A 24,119-nucleotide genomic window follows, 5' to 3' on the forward strand; every position below is an offset into this window, starting at 1 on the left:
AACATTTTACAATTTAAAAAAAAAAAAATAACATGTTTATTTATATGTTTTCTGTTCATAGTCTGTGGGGGCATGTGTTGTGTTCTGTTTATTCACATTTCCGTGGACTCTGTCGTGGGTGTTTACTTTGGGAACTTTTCCTCTTCTGGGGGCATGTCCACTTACAGGGCTCGGCCTATGGACACGCCCCCTACTGTCTTACACAGACCGTGTTAGCCTTAAGTGTGATTCAGCCTGCTTTCATGAATATGCAAAGCATGCTGACATCACTCTGTTTAACTGCAGCCTCCGTGTATGAGTTATAACTCTTACACGGAGGCTTTGTGAATCCTGCCCCATGTTTTTTTGCTAATTTTTTTTCATTTTAACTGATGCCAGTTAATTATTATTGATTTTAGTCAGTTATTTAAACATCTGCTATTCCAAAAGTTTAGGAGTTAATTAAGGACAAATATGTCTTATGGAATATTTCTAAAAATCTATGTTAACATATTTTGGAATGACATACACAAACTATGTGCTAACACCCAATTCTCATGAAGTTTTTATTTAGTGGGAGTTTGTCATGATAAGATTTATTCAGAGGGCAAGTAAATACAAATGCTAAATGATTCTTTGATTTGTTCTGCCATTTTGAAGTTTTTATTAGAACTAATACAGATGACATGCTTAGGTATTTTGGGTAATCATTTAGATTGTTAATAAAGCTAATGTTTCCTTAGTCTATTAAGCACAAAATTCAGATTATATATATCCTAATATGTCTCTTGCTTCCTTAGTGAATAATAACTGTATAAATGTTTGTTTCTAATAATAGTGTATGTATCTCATCTCTAAAACCTAACTGGAATCAATATCTGATTAGTTGTTTATCACTACTATTTTTCTCTTAATTTATAATATATTCTTTATGTTTTACTTTGTTTTCATGGGCTCAAATCAACAAAGGTTAATGGTTGGGATAGGTAGTCTAGCAGATTTAGTTTTGTTTACTAGACTAGGAATGTATCTCATACCATGTATAAGGTGTATTAAAGTTTATATCAGAGTGAAATATGAAAATTTTTTGTTATTTAACTATTTTTCTAGTTTTGAAATTCCTGACACAGTTGTTTTATTTTTATCTTTCATGGGGAATGGTATTTGGATTGAGATAAATAGAAATACAATAATTGATATTCTATTGTCTATTCGGGAAGACTATTATGTATACAGGATTCTATTAATACAAGTTTCTTTATTATTTGTTATCTTTAAAGTATTCTGATATGAATTTAACTTTGATATCCTTAAATACTAATGGCTTAAACAACCCATATTAGAGAGCCAACCTACTAAGGTATTTTAAACTAAACAAGGCTAAAGTAGTTTTTCTCCAAGAGACACACTTTAAAATAAATGACACATTTATGTGGGACCCTAAGGAATACACAATACTTGCTCAATCTTCTTATAAAAATAAGACCAGAGGAGTAACAATTCTATGGAAAAAGACTTTCTTAAATCCCCAAATCATTTACAAACATGGAGATAATGATGGGCTCATGGCCATAGTTATACTTAAGTATAACAGAATGTGGACCCTGGTTAATTTATACTTTTCTCCGGGTATGGGGGTTAGACTAGCTAAGAAACACTTAGACTTTATTACAACTACTTCTAAAAGTAATATTATACTAGGAGGTGATTTCAATTGTATCATAGATATTACAGAACTACCCATAGGAAATCTCCTAGACTATTATCCTCAGACAAACAGTTAAAAAAATGGACAGAAATTTTAAATTAAAAGGTACCTTTAATGCTTTGGGACCAAATTCTTTACTATTCTCACACCAGGACTACAGACATGGTACCCAAACTAGAATAGATAAAATGTATATATCACAAGATCATTATTCTAAAATCTTGAATTTTTCAATATAACCTTGTCCTTTTTCAGATCATAATTCCCTGTTGTTAACAATATACTTGGAATTCAATCAATTAATTATTACTTCAAGGATTCTTTCATATATCACAAAAATTAAAGACTTTAAATCTTGAATAACTTCTGAACTTCAGCTTTTCTTAGAGATTAATTATAAACCTGAAAGAAACACAATTATAGTTTGGGATTCTCTTAAGGCCTATCTATATGGTAAAACCATTAGCTGGTACAAAAATAAAATTAAAGAATGGGACTCAGAGTTACAGCAACTCCAAAATCAAATATTATCTTTTAAATCTAATAAAAAATGTAATTGCTACAGATAATAAGAAGAAAATAGAAGAAGCAAATAAAAAATGCAATGAAATATTATCCCATAAAGCTAATTTAGCTATGAAAAAAACTGAAATTAAATTCTTATGCTACCTTTCCTAAGCATCTTCATAACCTAGCTATGAAAGTTAAGATACAATCAAAAATTAATAACATTGATAGTATATTTCATGAAGGGGAAAAGGAAAAAGTATTGGACATAGGGGACATTCTGGAGGCTTTTAATTATCATTATGCAGAGCATCATAAAGATAAAATAAGTACAAATGAATGTGAGAAGTTAGAGCATATAGTTCCCAACATAAGAATTCCTGAGGAATTTAAGTTAGATCTACAAAAACCTATTTCTCAAAAGGAAATTATAGATGGGATTAAAGGAAGTAAGTCTAATAAAGCACCTGGAATAGATAGCTTAATTATCGAAATGTATAGATTGTTCTCTTATTCTGTAATCTCTCTCTCCTACATAAAACCTTTCTTGAAGTTCAAACATGAGCAAATATTCCTGCTTCTTGGAGATATTCTCTAATTTCCCCTATATTAAAAGAGAATAAGGACCCTAATCATTGCAACTCATATAGACCAATTTCTTGTTGAATAATGATTATAAACTATTTATGTCAATTATGGTCAATAGATTGAAAATACCCATATCTAAAATAATTAATGAAGAGAAAACTGGTTTCATACATAATAGGCAGATACAGAAAATATTAAAATAGTATTACCTCTGATAGATTACCTTAACAGAGGAAACCATGAAACATTGATAATAGGTCTAGATATTCAAAAGGCTTTTGGCTCCTTAAATTGGGGTTATTTATTTAAAGTCTTACAGTTATTTTATTTCCCACTCCCTTTTTTATAACAATGATAAAGAAAATCTATGAAAATAATTTTTACACTGATAGTACCTTTCATGAAGGGAAAAGGAAAAAAAGTCTTGGACAAAGGGGACATTCTGGAGGCTTTTAATTACCATTTTGCAGAGCATCATAAAGATAAAATAAGTACAAATTAATGTGACAAGTAGGAAAATATAGTTCTCAACATAACAAGAATTCCTAAGGATCTTAAGTTAGATCTACAAAAACCTATTTCTCAAAAGGAAATTATAGATGGTATTAAAGGAAGTAAGTCTAATAAAGCACCTGGAATAGATGGCTTAATTATCGAAATTTATAGATTGTTCTCTTATTCTATAATCTCTCTCCTACATAAAACCTTTCTTGAACTTCAAGCATTAGCAAATATCCCTCCTTCTTGGAGATATTCTCTAATTTCCCTTATATTAAAAGAGAATAAGGACCCTAATCATTGCAACTCATATAGACCAATTTCTTTGCTGAATAATGATTATAAACTATTTATGTCAATTAGGGTCAATAGATTGAAAATACCCATATCTAAAATAATTAATGAAGACGAAACTGGTTTCATACATAACAGGCATACACAGGAAATATTAAAAGAGTTTTAACTCTGCTAGATTACCTCAATAGAGGAAACCATGAAGCACTGATAATAGTTCTAGATATTCAAAAGGCCTTTGACTCCTTAAATTGGAGTTATTTATTTAAAGTCTTACAGTTATTTGATCCCCCCTTTTTTATAACAATGATAAAGAAAATCTATGAAAATTATTTTTTGTCCTGTGTTTAAATCAGATAAACCTGTTGCTCAGGCTGCTGCAAAGAGCTTGACCTACTTCCAGCTGTGATATTGAGAAAAGACAAGTGTTTATTCTCATTTTTTGTCGGCATTTTGATTTAATATCTCTGTAATCTGTACAACTGTACTTATTCTTCTTCTTGTTTGTCCCCACCCACCCTCCATGTTCTTGTTTTGATGTTAGTGTTGGTGGCTCTGGAATTGCCTGCCCCTCCTGTAAGTCTCTATTTGAACACTCCTCCTGAGTCCATCTCATTTGCTCACTTAACCGAATATTCTGAGTCTAGTGTTCACTCTACATAATACGGAGAGAAGGCCAACCCACTTAGGTTCTTCCTTTATCTCTCCTTGCACTTTACTAACAAAAAAAATAATCTGATTTTACTGTATTTGTGTTTCCTCCTTCTTTATTTTGCTTTTGCCTCTTCTTAAAAGTACTCAATTTTATTTATTCTGCTGCACTTATTTCTGCTTGGTAGTAGCCTGATTAAATTGTAACTGCTATTCTAAGTCTTTTGGTTTAAGCACTTGGGCTTCATACCAGTTGTTTTACATTAAGAAGGTTTGTGGTCTGCACTGTTGTGGCAGGACAGGTAGCTTACATCCTTCTAAGCTGGGAATTGTTGATTGAAAGCTCAGTGTCTGCTATTCTAAAAGTGTATTAGTTCTGGTTTAAGCACTTGGGCTTCAGGCCAGTTATTCTATGCTAAGAAGGTTTGTGATCTGCACTCTTGTGGGAGGAGAGGCTGGATTCTGCCCTTCTGAGCTGGGAATTTCTGGTCACAGGCTTATTGTGCCTGCTTATTCGAACTATTTCTTTCTGAAATTGGTGTGCCTTGTTGCTGTAGCATAGGACCAGATTCAGGCCTGCTGAATCTAGCTTTGTTGTTATAACTTGAGCACTGATCCAAGCCATCTTTTATGGAGAAGGTTCCCCTGCACCCTAGTAGCGGGAGTGTGCAGTTAGAACTTGTCTGATTGAAGACTGCTGGAACAGGGCTCAGTTTTGAGTTTTTTCCTGGTTAATTGGGTAACTTTTTTAAATCAGGCTGTTCATTTTCTATTGTGTTATATATATATATATATATATATATATATATATATATATATATATATATATAAATTGCACTTTATTCATCTGCTTTTACTGTATTTGTGTTTCTTCCTACTTTATCACTAGGGGCATCAACTATAACTCTGAACTGAGATATATAACAATAAGCAACTTTTTATGTGCATTTAAAGTGTTTTTTTGATTGTATCTGCATTTTTTTCTGAAAAAAAAAAAAAAATATATATATATATATATATATATATATATATATATATACTTGTTTCCCGCCTTTCCTGGCTAGTATAGTCCAGTTTTCAGGTTAGAGCTGAATTCAGGGCTGTGTGACAGATCTCTGTGTTTGCCCATACTTTACTTGGATAGAAGGAAGTTTCTCTGTTCACCTGTCAGAGAGGGGAGCTTCGAGCAGCCTATCTGTCCCTGGTGGAGTGGTTTCAGGTCAGAAGGTGGCAGTTTATTGGCCATGTTGGGCTAATTTCTATCTCTTTCATTTCCCTGCTATAAAAATCGCATTTGCCCGGTTTTGCATGCTGGGCAGCGCAGGTTACCTAGGGTATAACTATCCCTGGCTCAACAAAGTCTCCTCTTCAAATTTTCCCTTGGAACTAGACAAACTTTCAACTTAAGCCCTCAAGCCATTCATTTCTCAGCCCAGCACTTGCTCAAAACTCATAGCAAGCACTTATAAACCCTATCACTACAGAAGGACAAGGCTCTCTATTCGTCCTTACCAGCCATTCAACAGTTTATTGTACCTATCCAGGCATGTCCAAAGGGCAATTTCAGGGGTACTCTCCAGTCCAACTGGTGAATCTGGGCATTTTGACGTAATGTAACAACTTCCTCATGTACACAGGCAACCCTCACCTCCTACCACCAAACACTAATATATGCAAGAGATGCAATTATACAGCCAAACTGGAGCCTAAGCTCTCTCAACCCAAGACTGGATCAAATAGTCAAGAAGAGAAGGGAAATTCTGGCATCACACCACCAGTCTCACATAGACCCATTAAACCAGCACCGGTAAAAAACACATGTAAATTCATGAAAACATACTCGGAGGCTCTAAATAAAAATCTGCAAAAGCAACACAGCCCTCCAAAGCAGACATCCAAGCAACTTCCACCCCCCAACACAAACCATGAAACACATACTTCACAAAACCAGTGTGCCATGCAATCACAGCCCTCAAGGCAAAATAACATACCCAACATACTAGTAATAGGTGACTCTATAGTCAGGCACACTGACATCCCACTCACTAGGCTGAATAAGGAGAAAGTTACTGTTAGCTGCCTGCTGGGTGCCAGGATCCGCCACATAACACAGGCACTTAGGTCACTCCTGAACAAGTACAAATACGACTCTGTCATTGTCCATGTTGGTGTGAATAACCTGAGCCTTACCTCCCTGGACTACATGAAAAGAGACATGGAAGAGCTCTCTGATCATGTAGCCCAGGCCGGTATGACCTTGACCCTTAGTAGCATCCAGCCCTCACCAAGAATGATACCACGGTATAAAGAAAAAATTATCAGTTTCAACAATTGGCTAAGTTTCTGGTGTCATTCAAAGGGGATCCAGTGTCTGTCTGCCTGGGATGACATGCTCGACAAGCCACGCTGCTTCATTAGAGATAGCTTGCACCTGTCACCCTTAGGCTTTTGAATACTGGTGAAGGGTCTTGCCACCCCCATATTGCCTTTTTTAGGCAAGGCTCAAAAGACAAACCCACTGCTGTAAATAGCACAAGTAACAAAAATCTGAGAGTAATACTACTCAATGCCAAAAGTCTAAACCTCAAAATGCATGCACTCGAGGCACTCCTCAGTATGGAGAAAATCGATATATGTGCAGTAACAGAAACCTGGTTTAAGGCTCCAGAGAGCACCCCAGCACTACCAGGCTACAACTCATACCATACAATTCAGCCACAGAACCTGGACTGAAATACAAAAGGCGGGGGAGGATACCCACACCTCCAGGTTAGTGGCACAGCACAATGCTTCAGAGATTATTCACGTGCAACTAACGGGCAAAACTGCAATTCAAATTGTAGCTTGCTACAGATCACTCACCATGTCCCAGGACCCCCATTCTGCATTTCTGGAAACACTGGGTAACATAAAGATCCTACCAAACACCCTAATATTGGGTAATTTCAACTACCAAAACATTAACTGGAAGAACTACTCAAGTATTAACTCCCTTGCCCAACATTTCCTAGAATTTATAAACTCAAACACCCTGGAACAACTGGTCAACACTCCCACCAGAGGTGACAACATATTGGACCTGGTCATCACCAACATGGGTGACCAGTGCTCCACACTGGAGGTCAACCCCTCACTGGTTAGATCTGACCATAAACAAATCACTTTGGATATCCACATTCCACCCACACCGCCGTACAAGGAAATCACCATGAAAAACTTTTCAAAAGCAAACTTCACGTTACATAAGATGGAGGTGGAAAGTTTCAAAGCCCCCATGTTAAAGGATAATGCTGTCCAAGCTGCAAAATCCTTTACTAATGCATTCTATGGGCACCTACAAGAATGCATGGATTGTGCTATCCCAAGCAAAACCAAGACTCACTCCTCCAAGAAAAGGAAACCAGTCTGGTGGACCCCTCCCATAAACAAGCTATACAATAGAATGAGGAAACTAGTACAGAAAAGAGTAAAATCCCAAGAAGGGAAGACATCCCTGATCAGTATCAGCAAGAAACTACGATCCCTCATAAAATTGTCCAAGGCGAGCTTTGAAAGAAAACTTGCCAAGGAGTCCAAAGATAACCACAAGGCATTCTTTAGCTATGTCAAGAATCTAAGTGGCAATGCTTAGATCTGCTCGGAGTTAGTGCAGAATGGCACAAAATACACTGAACCAACCGATATTGCCAACATCCTGGCAGACAGGTTCAGTGCACACTTCACCCCCCTCTCACCCCCAAAAGGGGCCATAACCATACAGAAGAATGTAGACCCCCTGAAATCACAGACACAGGTTAAACTAGCCCTCTCCAAAGCCAAAAACACAACATCAATGGGACTGGATGGTGTACCAGGCTGCGTCCTACACAAGTTCAAAGACAAATTATCCCCTCACCTAAACACACTGTTCAAACTCAGCCTCTCCACAGGCTACACACCCATAGAGTGGTGCACAGCAACAGTTATTCTGCTCCAAAAAGGTGGAGCCACAATAGACCCCGGGAACTATCGCTCTATAAGCCTGACTAGCTTGGTCTGCAAGGCTATGGAGCGCATCATCATGGAACTCACTAACAGAGACATTGGGAACCTCCAAACACTGGACCCTAACCAGTTCGGCTTTGTTAAGGGCAGATCATGCCTCCTAAACCTAGTGGACTTCTTTGAGACAGTTACCAAGGCTATAGCTGAGGGAAAGGTGGTACACACAGCCTACCTAGACCTTGCAAAGGCCTTCAACACCATTCCCCATTCTGGTATTATGGACAAGCTCACCAGCCTGAACATAAACCCCTATGTCACAAGATGGGTTGCCAATTGGCTCACGGACAGAACCCACATGGTGAGAGTTGCGGGAGCTAGGTCTGACTCTAAAGTGGTTAGAAGTGGCATTCCCCAGGGCTCAGTCCTAGGACCTCGCCTGTTCAGCATATACTTCTCAGAGGTACAGACAAGCACAGGAGGACTATGGCTGACCAAGTTCGCAGACAACTGCAAACTAGGGGTTATAATTGACTCACCAGCTGACACAGACATCCTCCAAAAGGGTCTCACTAAGACGGATACCTGGTGTCAAAATCATGGCCTCAAGCTAAATGCCAAAAAGTGCATAGTTATTCCCTTTGTAAATAACAAAGTACCCACAAACTACCACATAGGTGGTAGTCCCCTAAATACGGAAAATGTAATAAGGGATCTGGGGACCCAAGTAGATAGTAATCTCTCCTTTGATAATCACAGTGGTAAGAAAATCCTTCTATGTGGCCCACCTAATCACAAAAGGGTTTGCATCCAGATCAAAAGAGGTCATTGTGCCCCTCTACTCATCACTCATCAGACCCATCATACAGTACAATGCCCCATTTGGGATGTACCTTATAAGACACCTGCAACAGCTGGAAAGACCACAGAAGTACCTCACCAAGAGGATCACTGGCCACAAACAGATGCCCTATGCAACTCAACTGAAGAAACTCCAGCTGTACTCGGTTGCATACTGCCTGCTCAGAGGTGATCTCTGCCTGACATATAAGCCCATGTCCAACCCAGAATTGATGGACATGCTCCACCTAAAGAAAACCTTATCCCCTCGAGCAACACGCTCTAGGGATCTAAACCTCACCACAACAATAAATAGAACATGCTGGAGGGATAGATTCCTGTCCCAGAGACTTCTCATGCTTTGGAACAAGATTCTAGTCTACATTAGGCAGAGCTCCTCACTAGTACTCTTCAAGAGAAACCTTGATGAGTGGATGGGAAACAGAAAGTTTACCCCGGGATCACTTCAGTGGCTCTGCTGGACAGAGGCACAGGGAACTAATCTAAGGAGGTGGCGAAAGCCAACACATTCTAGCTAGGCTTATAAATGCCTTCGGGCAGATAGTCTAGTACCTACCTATAAACCTATGAACCTATGTAGCATATGTCAAATTAGGTCCCTTTACTTCCAAAGCAATCCAAATCACTAGACGTATTAGACAAAGCTGTCCCATGTCCCCTATCCTATTTGCTCTGGCCATAGAAATACTTGCCATTTTAATACATAATAACCCAAAGATAATAGATATAAATATATATGACCAATATATTTCTAAAATAATGATGTTTGCTGATGATGTCTTACTTACCTTACCCAACTCTAAGGAAGTGTTAGGTGACATGGATATAGTAACAACAAATTTCCAAAAAAATCTCAGGACTCTCCTTCAACAAATCTAAATCAAAATATTTATTATTAAATAAAAAAAGAACATACAGGCTCCAGTTAATCATATTACTGGAAACCAAGTTTCAACTCTAGACTATTTAGGAATAGTCCTAGGCAAGAATATAGAGGAAACCTTACAGCTTAACTATGCTAAAGCCATAGACTTAATCAAGACATTAATAAGCAAATGGAATAATTTGTTTATAACATTTGGTGATAGGTTACAACTGATAAAAATGGTTTTGTTACCTAAAATATTATATATAGCACAAGCCCTTATACTTTCACCAGGAAAGAAAATCCTTAAAGAAATCACTTCTACTCTGATGAAATTCCCATGGTACCCCAAAAGAAATAGAGTGGCATATTCTCATCATATCAGAAAATGGGAACAAGGGGGGGTTAAAATTCCCAGAGACTGAAACTTATATAAAGGCATCTATAATTAAAATAGTGATGAACTGGATAAATCCTAAATGCTCTTCCAGTCGGAAACAGTTACACTCCATTATACCAATGAATGAAAATTATTTATCAAAGGATGCTTTGGTACCTGACAAAGATAACAAGATATGGTGCTATTTAAGTTTAAATTTACAGTATAATACAACAAAATTAACTAAACTTACACTAATAAATAATATTTTTGATGCATTTAGAAAATTCATTAACACAAATTTAGATATAAAAGCGTGGCATAGATTTTTAATACCATTTACTATTACAAGGGATTTCCCTGATAAAACACATAGATTTTTGGTTCATGGAAAAATAATAACCTATTCAGTTGGTTGCAATGTATTGAAAACGAACAAGCTTTGAACACACAAAGTATATTGTCAACCTACGGCCTATCCCCTAATGACTGGTTGGTTCTTCAGAGTGTTACGGCATACACTAAGGATCTGTGTAGAATAATACATAACTCATCCTTCAAAACCATACCAAAAATTATAAACTGGATTTTTGGAATTCTATATAATAATATCAATGTTAAGAATGAATTATCATATCTATATAACACTTTAATTGTCTATAAGACAGCTCCTAAATATTCTTACTGGCAATACCTAACTAAAGGGTTTTAAGTATCATTATCAATGGAAGATAAAAAAAAAAAAAAAACATTTTATTTTCAGTAAAACTAACTTCTTACTCACAATTCTGGAGGATTTTTCATTGGAAACTTCTACACAGATCTTTTTTGACGCCTGAGAAACTCTCAAAAATGAACCCTTCAAACAGCAAGTTATGTTGGAGATGTCATCTACCCATTAATGCTGACTGGTCTCATATTTTTTATGCCTGTACTAATATTAAACCATATTGGAATGAGATTAACACATTTCTTCAAGCTATCTATACTGATATATGTGTTTTGACAAAGTCTTTAATTTTATTGAATGTTGTTAATAGCAATAATATGAAGAAAGATGACCTGTATTTGTTGTGGGCAATGTTACCAATAGCCAGAAAATGTATAACTAGAAGATGGAACTCTAATGTAGCACCCACAATGGACTAATTCCTATCATCACTGAAGAAATGCATACTAATGGAGAAAAAACTAAAGAGTTAAGAACTTTTCCTAAGCCATTGGTTAATTGTCCGTGGAGGAAAGTTTTGAATTTGATTGATACCCTACAGATGGAACCAAACTCTTCCTAACTATCAGAGTTTATATATTAACTTATTATTTAACTACAAATGTTTTTATCTGAATCCTTTTTGTCAGGCTGAATGTAAATACTGTAAATAGTTATTGAATGTTATGAATGTATTAAATTATTGTGTTATTTCATCAAAATAAAAATAATTTGAGTAAAGAAATGACAAATGGTAAGGAGGAGCTAGAATAATAGAAGATATCTGAAAGGTTGGTCTTATGTGCATTAGAAGACAGAACTGGGGGGCGTGGCCAATATGAGCACCGAGTAACATCACTTTCTCTCTGCTCTGCCTTTTCAGAATATTTATGACAGGATTTTTTGAATTTATCTATCCTATTTTTATTTTGTTTTGTTTTACATATTTGGAATCTACTAATCATCCTTTATGATAGTATATAGAAATTTCTATAATTTTCTTTATTTTTAAAAGTACTAGAGAAAATATTTTGACTCCAGGCTACAGAATGAGCTTCTCCAAAACTACTCTCCAAGAAACAACTATTAAGAAAGAACTTCAGTCACTATTATCTAATATTCAAGAATTGACAACAAAAATTGATGGAATGGATATAAAACTGGACAATGGCAAAGAAAAATGTTCCCAACAAATGGAAATGTTACATGAAGACCTCAAGCAACAAAACAGACAGATTATAGTAACAGAGACCTCACTGAATGATATGGACACTAGAATTCAAGAAGATGAGCATAACATAGACTTTCTCTTAAAACAAAATCCTCTTTTACAAACAAAAGTTAACGATCTAGAGAATAGATCAAGAAGAAATAATATTAGGGTCTTTGGATTACCTGATAATGTTGAAGAAGGTAATATGGAAAAATTCTTAACTTCTTGGCTTCCCGAGGTACTGCAGCTTCCTGAAGCTCTCTCATTTGGGATAGAGAGAGCACACAGGTCCTTGGCTTCTTCAAAAAAAGGTAAAACCAAATCTACTAAATCTGTTATAGTGAAGTTTCTATCATCACATGATAAAGAGATATTATTAAAGACTGCATAGGTTAAATATCCTATTAAATATAAAGAAAATATCATACGTTTTGATAATGATTACTCATCTTCTGTAATAGGCAAAAGAAAACTTTTCCTGCCAATGATTAAAGAACTTAAAAAATCCCAAATAAAATCTCACCTATTATTTCTGACCAGATTAAAAATATTTCTTCAAGATGGTCCAAAAATATTTGATGACATAGAAACTGCCATCACTTTTGTCAAAACAAGAAAACTACTTGATAAACTAGAGGATATGGATTGGGCAAATGCCAGTCTTAAAAGAAATGCTGACAACAGTTCCTGGAAGATCTCTGAACATAAAAAGAAGCTCAAGAATAAGTGATTAAATAAAATATTTTACAGTGGCTTTCCTTTATCTAAGACTTATTACTTATTCCAGAAGTTGGGGAGATGGAAATGGTTCAACAGGTGAGTTTTTATTGTTTAAATCTTTTTTTTATGGTACACAGTTGTTTCAATTACATTTTTATAGTTTATTATTAGTAAATCTAGTTTACTTTATTAAATGTGGCTTAATTACTATAGCAAGTAAAAGCTATTTAGTTTATTTATTATTTTCTAGTTTTATTAGATGATTATTATTATAGACACTCTATATAACTGGGGAGTGAATTTTATGGTATCTTGGGGACTAAAGCAAATACGGAGACTTAAAGATGGTAAAACAAGGGTCTTTGATACTGTAGAAATTGTTTTTTTTTTTTATTAGCTTTTCTTTATATGAAGCGAGACTCTTGAGAGATATTATTGCCGTGATGTTACTTTGTTAATAATATTTCCTATTTGTTGTTCTGGTAGTGAGGTATACTGGTGGTTGTGGTGATAGACATAGGAAATGCTTTTTGCTGAGTTAATGTGTCTTGATTTTGTCATCGGGTGTTTGGAGCTGAGACTGTGTAAATGTGATGTTGAATGGATGACTTCTATTTAGCTGGTGTAGTAAGACTCCTTGATTATTGGATTGTAAAATAGATTTGTTTTTTGTTGGTGTTGGTTGTGGAGAAGTGGAAGGTTTGGTTTTGATTGATACATCTGTGGTGGTGTAGTGGTTTGTTGGGTTCGGGAGATAGAGTTTGTTATGTTTATTATATTGAATATTAGCTCTCTCCCTCTCTCTCTACTTTTTTTCTGTCCATTTTGTTTTGCCCCAGAATTGCCGCGAGGTAATCAACAGCTTTGGTAGTGAAAAGCTGATTATAATTTCCCTCCTGAGCCTCGTGGATCTGACTTGGTAAACAGCCCTGTGATGCGATCGCACTTTGGCTGCTAGAAGTAAAGACAGAAAAGAGTGGAATTTCCATGGAGACATTTACTATGTGAACTCCATGCTGAGGAACTTTGCAACGCAAGATAATAACCTGGGGTTCATATTAGAAGCTCCAAGGTCCTATTCAGCGAATGCAAAAAGAGCAACACGTATTGCGTGAACAACGAAAACAGCGAATGTTCAAAACTGGGAAATTCAAAATGTTGATTCGTCATAGTTGGCCCGTCTGGGGTATAGCTCCGTAAGGTAAGTGTGCGATAGTTACGGACCTTAGGGTTAGGGTGCGGGTTAAGGTAAGTGCATAGATAGGTAATGTATGTAAGGTTTAATGTAGGGGTTAGAAGTAAGGTTTTGTTAAGTGTATGTGTGTGTATTATTTATTTTGTTTGGGTATATCTCTGTAGGGTAAGTGTGCGATAGTTACGGACCTTACGGTTAGGGTTCAGGTTAAGGTAAGTGCATATATATAGTGTATGTATGTGTTTATTTATTTTGTTTGGGTAGGTAGTATGTTACGGGCTGTGGGGTTGGCCGAGTATGATGATTCGTGATTTTAAATTTTGTGGTTTACTGCGTTCGGTGTATTCGCGGTTCAGAAAATATGTGTTGCTCTTTTCATATTCGATGAACAGGAACTTCGAGCTTATAATATGAACCCATAACCTGAACAGTTGGTCTCTAATGCCAACTACAGGACAAATGAAAGAAATGCAGTTAAGTGATCTACACAACATGACTGTTCTGATATAAAACATTTGTAACATTTATAAACATTTAGTTCTGATACATTTAAATTCTTGTATTTTAATACATATTTTCATAGTTTTTGTTTCTTTAAATATAGCATTCTCTGCTTTATATAATGAACATATAATATGCATAGCAACATCACTAAAATATTGTAAAATCATTACATGAGACCTGTACTGAATTTTATATTATTCTACAGAGATTAGAAGTCAGCTATGGGAATAATTCTAATTATTCTGTAAAAACCCACTCTTTGATGGAAAAAAAACTCAAATGGATGTTAATGACAGTTTTCAAAACACTAGAGTAACATGGTATTCTGCTTAAATGTGGGGACCACAGATGAGAAGAATAACACATTCGAAGACAACTAACATTTGCTATCAGGTAATCAAAATGCACATACCTGTGTATGAACACATAACTCTGTTAAGTAAGATATTCCCAGGTATAGCATATTATTGAGATATCCTAAAAGAGTTTGAATTCCTGTGTCTGTGCAAGTATAGTATATTGTTTAACGGAGTACTCAACAGAGAGATGGTTATCAAACATATCATTGGACTAGATAATATGATATTGGGAAAATTAAATGCACTTAAATATGTTTTCAAAATCATTATCCTTGATATTGATAATGGAAACTAATAGGCATGACCATTATACGCCACACCAGTTGGTGTTCACAAACGTAATGAATACACAATTTGTTGTACACTTAGAATTTATGAAGTAGAAAGTAAAATGTGCAAGAAAATATGTATATCATGGGTGCAGAATGAAAACCAACAAGCAATGAATAAAACAAGGCATAATCTGAATGCAAGTAATTTATTGCACACAATGTAATCTGAGATGCAGACATATGCTTTTACAGGTTGTAGCAACATAGTTTTCTTTAGCTGATTTCATTTCTTGTATATTAATTAATGTTTTTCTATATTCTGAGGGAGATGGAGGCTGATTCAGGTTAGGAAAGGTTTATAAAAATAAATAAAGTTAATTTCCTGGAAAAGTTGTCTCTTCACCTATGATCACTTCCCAGTCATAGTTTCATAGTTTCATAGTATAGTACTAGGCTATCTGCCCTGGGGCATTTGTAAGCCTAGCCATAGTGATGTGGCTTTTGCCACCCCATGAAATGGTACAAAAATGTACAGAATAAATATAGAATACTGTGCCTCTGTCTAGTAGTGACACAGTGAAGGTCCCCTTATATAATAGAATTAGTTTACTGTGCCCCTGTCTAGCAGTGACACAGATGTGACCCCTGGGGTAAACTTACGATCTCCCATCCACTCATCAAGATTCCTCTTGAAGAGAGTCAGTGAGGGGCTCTGCCTAATATGAACTGGGATCCTGTTCCAAAGCATGGGAAGCCTCTGGGTTATGAATCTATCCCTCCAGCATGTCCTATTCATACTTGTGCCGAGGTTTAAGTCTTTAGCTCTCGTGGTCCTGATGGATTTGGATTTTTTGAGGTGGAGCATGTCCATCAGATCCTGATTGGACATGGCCTTGTACATCAGGCAGAGATCACCTCTGAGCAGGCGGTATGCTACTGAATAGAGCTGAAGTTTCTTTAGTCTGGCAGAATAAGACATATGTTGGAGACCCTTGATCCTTTTGGTGAAGTACTTTTGTGGTCTCTCCAGCTGTTGCAAGTGCCGGGTGAGGTACATACCAAATGGGGCATTGTACTCAATCATGGGTCTGATGAGGGAGGAATATAGGGGTACAATGACATCCTTGGATCTGGATGTGAAACCCTTCATGATGAGGTGTGCAAGGTAGAATGTTTTTCTAACCACTTTGGCAATGTGGGTGTCAGATGAGAGGTCGCTGTCTACCTGGGTCCCTAGGTCTCTGATTACTTTTTCCGTACTCAGTGGGTTGCTGTCTATGTGATAATTTGTGGGTACTTTGTTTTTTCCAAAAGGGATGACTACACATTTTTTGGCATTTAGTTTAAGGCCGTGACTATGGCACCAGTTGTCTGTTTCAGTGAGGCCTTTTTGTAGGATGTGTGTATCTGCTGGTGTATCGACTATGGTGCCTAGTTTGCAGTCATCTGTGAACTTTGTCAGCCACAGCCCTCCCATGTTTGCTTTAACATCTGAGAAATAAATGCCGAACAAGAGGGGTCCCAGGACAGATCCCTGTGGGACACCACTTGTGACTGGCTTTGAGTCTGACATTGCTCCAGCGATTTTAACTTTAAGGGTTCTGTCCTTTAGCCAGTTTGCAACCCATCTAGTGACATAAGGGTTTACTTTTAAGCTGTTTAGCTTATCTATGATGCCTGAGTGGGGTATTGTGTCGAAGGCCGTAGCCAAGTCCAGGTATGCTGTATGGACTGCTTTGCCCTCATCAATGGCTCTAGTGACTGGTTCGAAAAAGTCAACCAGGTTTAAAAGGCAGGATCTGCCCTTTACAAAGCCGAACTGGGTGGGGTCAAGCTTCTGTAGGTTCCCTACTGGTTGCAAGCATTTGCTGCACTCCTTCTCAGAAAATACAGAGGATTTTGGTAGAAGTTCATTTTTATGGTGGAGAAACTATTAGTCAGGATTTATTGCATTCTTGTTTTCAGTTATATGGAGATGGGGTGGTGGTGTTACTAGTTACTGGCACAATGAACTAATAGACAGGAGAAGGTGGACTATAGGCTTGTAGAATCTCTATGTGATTGAATTACCTCCTCAACACTGACTACACACTTAAACTATTGCTAAAGAGCACCTACTATTTTTGACACTCATTTAGATGTTTTTCAGAAAGCATTTAAATAGCAAAAATGTTGTTTCTGTTATATTAAAGTCCTTTTAAAATCATATATATGCTTGGACTTTAGTAGTAAATTTGTTTAACATGGAACATTTGTGAGAGTAAGTTTACTCTTCTCAGTTCATAATGTTACGCTATCAGGTGTCAAAACACAGGTCTAGCTATCAGCAAAGGAAACTCTTTCTATGCCTTATATCCGTCACTATAGGAAAAAAAAAAAAAAAAAATATATATATATATATATATATATATATATATATATATATATATGAACATACACAAATGTGTCTTAGTAGATAAGGAAATAAAGTCATGAATGTAAGAATAGACAAGATATTTATTTTTTTCCTTATACCAGATTTTAGGAATAGTCCAAAAAATCCTGATTTTACGAGAGCCTCACAGTAAGGATTAAAAGTTCTTCAGGGTATAGCTTGCTTATGGACTATTATAGCAATTTATTACAAATGAATTAGTTATGACCTTTATTTTATATTTAAAACATGTGGTTGGTCTTTATGATATTTTAAACTCAATCTGATTTACATAAAGAGGAAATTTCACAACACATCTTTATTATATATATATAATTTATGATGACTTGAAACAATATTAAAAGATATAACATCATAAAATCAAAATGAAACAGTTACATTTGATATGTTTTAATATGTTTCTTGAATGATTACATACAATTGTTATGGAAGTATTTTATTTCATAATCTTTCTTTTTTAGTCACAGCTACTGCTTAATAATGCAAAAGTATGCAACAACAGATATATTTAGGTGGAGATGAGATGAGTGTTGTTACTAGTTAGATGGTCAATTTGAGTGACAGATGTCACTCAAATTAGGAGTTTTCAACTCCAGGGGGGTTTTAGAGAGTGTTCATGTTATTAGTAAATGTTGTAAATTTCTGTTAATAGTTATTATGATGTTCACTAAGTCTTACAAAATTGAATTTGATATAAGCATATCTTATTGGATAAAAGTTTTATGTGGTTCATATGTAACTTATAAGTGAAAACCGGAGGCTCTACTGATGAATTAAAACAAAGCAAATACAAAATCAGTTTGTAGGGAGACCGCAACCACAACTGTTTAATGAACGTCAGTTAAAACTGATATAATGTTTTCGTCAGTGTTATTCCCTGACTTCCTCAGATACCCAAAAAAGTTGCTCAAATTGTTAATATATAGTATTCAATTTACACTAATTAAAAATCATTATTTAATTGAGATTTAAAGCAACAGAATAAATATTTCATCCAACAAAACTACTTAGTTGAAAACTGTTTATAAAATATGTAAAAAAATAGTATTTGAATATAATTGTATTCTCAATATATATTATATAAAAAATATGCAATATATACTTGTACTAATCATTACAAAACATATATCTATAAAAAACTTCTAAAATCTATTTACAATTTAGCAGCTTTCAATTTTAACAATGGTGCAATGGATATATTGTCATTCAAGCCAGGTGCTCTGTTGGCTTCCAATAGGATTTGCTAGTAGGTTTCTCGATATTCCAATCTAGTCTCCCAGGGACCCCCTCTGTTATCCCTATGCAGAATATCTAATACAAAGAATTCAAATTTAGCCTGGTTACATGCCAAGGTATGTCGGAACAAGGCGTTACTAGAATTTTGTTTCTGTATTTCATGCAGATGTTCATATATCCTATGCTTCAGACGTCTTTCCGTTTTTCCGGAATAAAACCCTTGACACTTCTGACACATAGCTAAATATATCAGCCCTTGACTGTTACAGTTAGAATAGGTGGATGCTGTTATCCACCTATTTCTAGCCGTAATGTATAGTTTATCAGTATGTGTTATATATTTACATTGTGTGCAGGCCCCACATCTGTATGTTCCTCTGCGTTGGTTGGAAAATGCCTTCACACGAGGTTCATACACTAATATGTTTTGATATTACTCCTTTTATGGAAAACTGTTCTCACAGTTTTTCCTTTTAAATTGCAAAGATCAGTGATATCCCGAAAATGTTCCCATTCCTTTTCCACTATATTTTTAATAACGCCAGAGTTAGCACTGTAATCAGTGACAAATACTCTGTTGAAACCATCTTGTAAATCTTGTACTTCACTGGCAACCATAAATTTTTGTATATTGCCTGTACCAAGAATTGGTTTGTATTTAGTATCCCTACCATCCCTGACCTCTTTACTGATGTTTGAAATAAGCTCTTCTGGATATCCTCTCTCCTGAATCATCTGGGTTAAATTTAAACATTTGTGTTTGTAATCAAGGTCATCAGAAGTCATACGAGATGCTCTGACGAACTATCCCTTGACTATACCTCTCTTTTGATGTCTTGGATGGGAACTAGTACATTGAATGTAACTGTTAGAAAAAGTAGATTTCCTATGTATAGTTGATTTAAAGCCTTTTTCATCCACTCTTAATGATACATCTAAATAATTGACCTGCTTGGTAGTAACCTGATATGTAAAGGTCAAAAAGTCAGTACTGAGATTCAGATGTTTCATAAAATCCTCCAACAGACCTATCATACCTGTCCAGAAAATACAGATATCGTCCAGAAATCTAGAATAGGATGTCCAATATTTACTGTATTCGCTGTTGAAAACATACTTCTTTTCCCATACAGAAAGGACTATGTAATATGTAATTATAAAATTGCATTTCTAATAGTCAATTTATATTGTGTTCTAAAACATGGAAAAAAGGGAAAATTAATCAACAACTAATATTCAGAAATATCAACATTTTACGGCATCTTTAAAGTGTATATCATTAAACATTAATGGATTAATCCTAACAAGAGAAGATCTTTAAATAAATATCTTAAACTACATAACTCTCAGCTAATATTTCTCCAAGAAACTCATCTATTAACTGAAGATATTACAAAATTGGATTCCAAATCTTACAAACTTTTGATTAGCTCTGAACATACACAAAAAAAGAGGAGTGGCCATACTATGGAAAAATACATTACCTATGCCTAAAATAATTGAGACATATAAAGATAATAAAGGGATGTTATCTTCAGTTGTTATAGAATTTAATAACATTTTGACTTTAATAAATATATATTGGGTTCCTGGCATTGAACTTACAACAGTAAAACAACATATGGATCATATAGTACAGTTTTCTAAGGGCAATATTATTCTTGTTGGATATTTTAATTGTATCTTAGATATAAAAGATTCTAGTATTAATGGCAAAGGAAAATCCCAGCAATAGCCAAAACACTGAATTAATTCTCAGACTCATACATGCTGAAAGATATTAATAATTTTGCAGATGCTAAATCATTGTTTTATACATTTTACTCACATAGACATAATTCATATTTAAGAATAGATAGGGTATTAATTTCCAATAACCTAGCTGATTCCTTATTAAACTCAAAAGTGATTTTATGTCCACTTTCAGACCATAATTCCATAAAATTAGATTTTATATTAAATTCCACATTTAATGCTCAAATTAAAAGGACACCCAACTAAACTAAAAGACTTCACTAATTTTATTACTATAGAAGTGCAAATTTTATTGAACTTAATAATACACAGGGAACCTCTGAAGTATACATCTGGGATGCTCTAAAAGCTTACCTATATGGTAAAATTATTGATTGGTATAAAAAGGAAAAGATTTCATGGGATAAAAAACTCCAAGATATACAAATAAAGACTTGATGTTTCAAGAAATACATATATGAAAGCTAGAATAAATGAAATAAATACTTTAAACAATAAATATATGGAAATATTAAATCATAAAGTCATGATTAATCTGGAGAAATATAAACTTCTAAATTTTTCTATAAATCCTAGATCTATGAATATTTTAGCTAACAAAACTAAAAGGTTAAATACGTTTAATCAAACTAATGAAATCTGTTCTCCAACAAAAAGAAAAATGGTATCTGATTTACCAAATATATTAAGTGAGTTTAGAGATTTTTTCTTAAAACTAAATCAATCCAATGCCATGATTAATGGTACAAAAGGTATTCAATCATTTATCAATAATAACATAAAGAACAGACTATCAGAAACAGAAATAAAATTAATAGATTAACAAATATCTTTTAAAGATATAAAAAATCAAATTACTAAACTTAAGCAAAATAAAGCTCCTGGTAACAATGGTATAATTTCTGAAATCTACAAAGTTTTACCTGCCAAAGCTTTAACTTTGTTACACACAGTATTCAGTATTCAGTATAGCTCAAAATAATAACATTATGCCCCCTTCCTGGAAGTATACATTTGTTTCTCCCGTACTAAAGCCCGATAAAACCCCTACAGAATGTGCTTTGTATAGGCTCATTTCATTGTTAAATACAGATTGCAAAATGTACATGTCTATTTATGCTGATAGAATCAAAAATGTTTTACCCTCCCTGGTATACATGGATCAAACAGGCTATATAATCAATAGAACTTCCTATGATAACATCAAAAGAACCATAACCTAAATTATAGTAAAAGAATAACAACTATAGAGAGTTTAATAAGTAAACAGAACAAAATTATATTCACAATGGATGAAAAACTTTCCATTATAAAGATGATCTTGCTTCCAAAAATCTTATACATAATACAATCTATTTCTAGTCCCCCTACAAACTCTTTAATTAAAACATTTAACACACTGATTAAAAAATGTTATGGCCTATGCCTAGAATTGCATTATCCTATCATATGTATAGTTGGGAAAATGGAGGCATATCTTTACCAAATCTAGAAATGTATTCCATCTCATCAGTAATTAAAACAATTGTTTATCTTATAGATGGAGAGTAATTAACAAAGTTGAAATTATATAAAATTTATCCCAAAATGCCAAAAATAAAGGTAATATCCATCTATCAAAACTAGTAAATAATTCATTTATTTGGAATTTAAAACATTACTTTTCCAATCATTCCGCTCAAGTGTTTAAATCTCCTTATGTAATTTTAATTCTAAAGGCCTTTAAGAACTATGTATTTAGGTTTATAATCTTTGAAAATTGGTTGTTTCTCATCTTCCCTATTGCTTATACACAAGGGATAATTCTTTCTACAGACTATTCTAAAATGTCACTATTTAAGCAAAAACATTTAATGTTTTGGCATCAAATGATAAATAAGAATGAGGCAAAATCTATTAATACTCTTGTAGATGAATATAATCTTAACATTTACTTTGGTTAGATTTGCAAGAGTTTAGAAAATATACTCTAGATAAACTAGCTCTAATTCCCTCAAATGCTAAGAATTCAATACCCAAACTTATTCAATACTTGATTTTATATACCCAAAATAACTTAGCAGTTAAAAATAGTATATCATATATTTATAGAGCAATTAAACAAGATCTAGATGTATATTCAGACAGCTATTGGAATACATTTTCTGTAATCAGTAATTTTATTCCCTCAGAAAAGAGAAAATTAATTTCATTCAGTCAGCCAGTAAAACCACTTCTTCCCTTAAATGGAGAATCTTCGCGTGGAGATTTTTTACATAAACCTTTTCACACTCCACAGAAAATGAATAAGATAACTAAACAAGATATTGTTTGCTGGAGATGTAATGCAGAATTGGAACCGTGTATTTTATGACTGTGCATTATTAAATACATTTTAGGAAGAAGTTAACATTTTTTTACAGGCAATTTTTGCAGACAATTTTGTGCTCACCAAATCACTTGTATTACTCAACACACCTGTTCCAGACTGTACAAAGAAAAGCAAATATTCTTTGCTCTGTTCTATATTGTCCATTGCCAGGAAAACAATTACAAAAAAACTGGAAGTCCTCATGTCTTCCCTCATTTAAAGAATTTAAAGGTCTTCTCTTGGAAATATCTAAGTTAGAAATGTTAACTATTAAATCTAAATCTATAAGGAATACACATTTATATTACAAATGGTAAAACATACATGAACTATTAGTTAAAGAACTAGATAAATGATTAATGCAGTAATCTTTCTTTTTTATCCTTTTTCCCTTATCTTTATTTTTTTGCAACAATATTAATTTAACTGATCCTGTTATTTAATATACAGTGAATGTCATTGTATATAGTTTTTTATTATAGTTATTGTATTAATATTTTCTCTTTTTAAATATTGTACTTAAAAATTCTTGTTCGATCTTTTTCAAAATATTTGTTCATTACAATAATGTTTTTAATAAAGCTGTTTTAAAAAAAGAAGACAGAACTGAAAATGGAACTGATTTAAGCAAACTGCACTGTATGGAGAACATGTGGAAGGAGTGATGTTGAAAATGAAGGGTGGAGAAGACAGAAAAGGACAAGTTACAGTTGGAAGAAGATATTTCCAGTTACTCTTGAAAAAGTGTTATCCTACACAGGGTAGTTGGACCCAAGAATGTAGAAATTGAGGCAGTAACTGAGTGTAAGCCATCAGTAGGGTTCATTATTGCTTGGGAAAGATCAAGAGAAGTATGCAACAAGGAGACACAGACATTTAGGGGCTCATTACCAAACTCAGAATAAACATGAAATACCATGAAACTTTTTTCATGTACACCTTTACATACTCACATGCCACTGAAGATAATTAAGAGTAATATGAAACTTAATAGACTTTCCATGTTAGAGTGATTTTGCAAGATCAGTATTATTAACTGACAGTTAGTAGAAAACACTTGT

The sequence above is a fragment of the Protopterus annectens genome, chromosome 1.part0 (assembly GCF_019279795.1).
Source record: "Protopterus annectens isolate FY-2018-M chromosome 1.part0, PAN1.0, whole genome shotgun sequence".
Classification (NCBI taxonomy): Eukaryota; Metazoa; Chordata; order Ceratodontiformes; family Protopteridae; genus Protopterus; species Protopterus annectens.